Consider the following 3,717-nt stretch of genomic DNA (forward strand, 5'->3'; position numbering starts at 1 on the left):
AAGAAGAACATCACTTCCAAGACTTAGCTTGCTAACCTATGACAGATTTATAAATGCTTGTGGTTGGAAAGAATGTCAAAAGTCAGAGGGTTTGCAAATAATCAAGAGTTTTATTAGTAAATTACACACTTGGCATGGAAATTGCAGGGTACCTTTTTATGGATAGGTTTCCCCATCCTAAAGATGGATTTCTTGTTTTCTATGCAAATTAGTCATCATGCAGTCTGCTCTTTCAGGTCTTCCTGGAAATGGGTCGGAGGGGTTTGGGGGTCTTTGGTGGTCTTAATCCCACCCTATAGTCCATGCCCGCTTCCTGCCACTCATTCCTGTGCTTATGCTGTACTGTCTTGTGCTTATCAGCAGGAACTACAACAAGGATTTTTTTCCGGTGCTGGCCTATCTCACCTTGCCCCCCTTCTCCAGCCATATCTTGTTCTTTCTCATGGTGTGTTAATATCAACAATCCTTGTTTATTACCAACAGTCCTTGATTGGTTCAACAGCCATCCAGTATCTATATTTGAGACATACAAGTTAGCTCTCTTATATTCTGGGAATAGAATGCTCTGTGAGACTTTGGACTGCAGTTTATAGGATCATTAGAGAGTGGGCTTCAGTATGCATTAGCCCCTTATAAATGAGAGCTGAAATGGTCTCACGTTGGATTGCTGTCTAGAAGGTTGCAAGCGAGCGGGCTTTAGTCATAGTAATTTTCCATCCTGGCCATAATTTGAGTTGGTTGAAGGTTCAATAACAAAAATACTGTTTCACCTGGGTTGTTACTCAGGCAAGAAAAATGAGTTTCCAAGTTTGTTCCTTAAAAAACAGATGCTCGTTAAACATCTGTTAGTTCCTTGGAACAGATTATATCTGATAAGCTCAAAAGGGGCTTAGCCCAGATGCTGTTGGTGAAGGCGAAGGCCTAACAAGCATTTCTCAGGTCTTGATGGGGCCTGGGCAGTGGCGGGGGGATGCACCACCACAGTCCAGTCCATGACTAAACTCAACTTCTCTGGGCCTCTACAGGATGAAATAGGGCTGTGGGTGTGGGGACAAACCCAGGACCCCCCAAGTGAAATGAGGCCCCACTAGTAGGTCAGGGCAGGTTTGGGGGCTGGTGAGGACCCCTGCCCAGCTGGCACTGCAGGGCAGAGTGGGGTGTCTGCATGTGACACACCTCCAGAGTCCCCCCCCTCCCCCATGTCCCCTGACTGACTGGGGGCTTCCATGTACTCCTTGCCTTGCATGTGGCCCCACACAATCCCTTCTACGAGCACCCAGGACCCCTCGTGTGTCTTCGCCTCTGAGTGGGGGCCTGAGATTCACACTCCCACGCATCCCCGTGGTCCCACGTGTGTCACTATGCCTTCACGGGAGGCCCCTGTCTGTGTTCCCCTTGGCCCCAGGCAGCGCTATAACCCCCTTACACTAGGGCTTCCCTCGCTTGGATTCTTGCATGAGTTCCCCAGGAGCCCATGGCCCCGCGTGTGTCCCGGTGACCCGCAGAGCGCTCCCCTTACAGTCCCACGTGTGTCCCGGACCCCCGCGTGTGTCCCGGCGACCCGCAGAGCGCTCCCCGCTGCAGTCCCGCGTGTGTCCCGGACCCCGCGATTCGCGGTCCGCCCGCCTGCGTGACGCCCCCAGCCCGGCGGCGCCCAATGGGCAGCAGCGGGGGCGGGCGCTGCCGTTCGAATAAGAGCGGCCGCGGCCCAGACCTTGTCGGCTCCGGTCTGGTACTCGACCATCAGTACGACTGCAGCCCCGGCGACCCCGGTGACGCCGAGGACGCCGAAGACGGACACGATCCTCAGCCACGGTACGAGGAAAGCTGAGGTCACCTGCGGGGAGGGGGCGGGCCCCGGCGGTTCCCTCGGCGGGGGCTCGGGGCCGCAGCGCTCAGCGAGGCTTTGCCACAGGCAGGCAAGGCACGAAACCCTCGGGCCGGCGGGGCACGCCTGTGGCACAGCCTCCGTCTCCGGCCAAGCTCAGTGACGTCCTCCTCCCTAAGGACGGGGGTGGGTCCCGGCCGGAGCGTTGGGGCTCGGGCGTGTGATCCTTCGTTTCCCGGGTCTTGGCTAAGTCCGAGCCTTCGCCAGCGGCATTCGGCGGGCGCGTTCCTCGCGGGTTCCTCTGCTGCCCCCAGCGCCGGTTTGAAAGAACCCTCTCCTTGTGCCCTTCCTGTGCCGTGCTCGGGGCAGCCCCATCCTGCGGCCCCGAGCCTCCTCAGGCAGCCCAGACACTGCGGGGATGACTTCCGAGGGTTTCCGGAACAGCAGCGAGGGGTGAGCGTTCCTTCCTCGCCCGACCCCTGCCAGGTCCAGTTTGCGGCCCGTAGGGTCCGGTTCTCGTTGAATCCATGGCCGCGGGGTGTGTGCGTATCGGGGGGAATTTTTCAGGGGTCAGCTGGGATGTGACTCCAGTGAGGTTAGAGGGAGACGTAGCATCGGGGGCCATTCTTTGCCGAGCCCCCGGCTTTTCCTGAGCTGCGCTGGGGCCGGGAGCGGGTCTGTGCCGGCCCCAGCAGTTCTCCGTCACCCGGGGCCGGGGCAGGGTGATGGCAGTGAGCGCGTCCATGGCCAGGGTCGGACGATTCCCCTTCCCCATGGCGCGGCGCCGGAGGTTTCTGTGCTGTGCGCCTTTAACGAGCGCGGCCCCGGCGCGGTGACGTGGGGTGGCCCAGGGCCAGGAAAGGGAACCGCCGCCTGCCAGCCCCGCCGAAGAGAAGCTCAACAACTTTTCTTTTGTGCGTGGCCGCTGGCTCCCTGATCCTCCCCGGCTTGCCAGCGCTCATGGCGGATTAACCCCAGCTCGCCGACGACGGCCGCGCGGCCCCGGTAAGGCCCCAACAAAGACTTTCTGCCTCTTCCTTGTTTTGTTTTCCACGGGGCTGGCGCGGAGGAGGGGAGGCGGGGGAGGCGAAGCTCAGCTTGCCCAGCTCCCCCGCCCCGCCGCAGCGTAGGGCTCCCGGCCCGGCGCTTCGCGAGCGCCCGAGGTGCGGGTCCCCGGGGCCGCGGGTGGCCGCGTCGGGCTCGCCAACATCCGGGCGCTCGGGTCGGCGGCTGCTCTCTCCCTCCGCCCCGCGCTAGCTGCGGGCCCGTCCGTGCGCGGGGGCTGCCGTGGGTCGCTTACCCCGCCTGGGTGCTTCCCGCAGCCGAACCCCTGGCCTGGGACAGCCCGGAGCCCGCGGGTGCGTCCCCCCGGCACGTTGGCACTTCGGGAGCTCCGGAGCGCGGGCTTGCGTAACGCCGTGCTGTGACCGGAGCGGCGGAGGGGAAAGCGGGGAAGGACAATGCCGCCGCGGCCGCCGCCACCTCCGGGGCTCGTTCCCCGGTCCCCAACGCCCTCCTGCAGCTGCTCTCTTCGGGGATGCGGCTGGAAGGCGCTCACGGCTGCTGGCGGGCTCCCCAGCCACTTCCCGCCTGCCATCACGAATGGCACGTCCTCACGGAGGGTCATGGCGTTTTCTCAGATGTTCAGGGTGGCCAGTGTCACCAGTGACGAGCCAGGCTGTGACCGCGGCAGGAGCAGGTAGCCCAGTCCGTCCGGATCTCATGCCAGGCACCAGCGTGTCTGCAGACTGGTTCCAGTAAAACCCAGCTCGACGGTGGTGGAGCACGGTTTTCTCCGAGGGTCTGCATCCAGTGCTGCACGAGTGCTTTGCCCGCTGCTTTTGGGTGGATTTTTAGGGAGAGGTCCTGGCTGTGTCACCGGGTGGAGG

Source organism: Corvus moneduloides, chromosome 2 (assembly GCF_009650955.1).
Source record: "Corvus moneduloides isolate bCorMon1 chromosome 2, bCorMon1.pri, whole genome shotgun sequence".
Taxonomy (NCBI): Eukaryota; Metazoa; Chordata; class Aves; order Passeriformes; family Corvidae; genus Corvus; species Corvus moneduloides.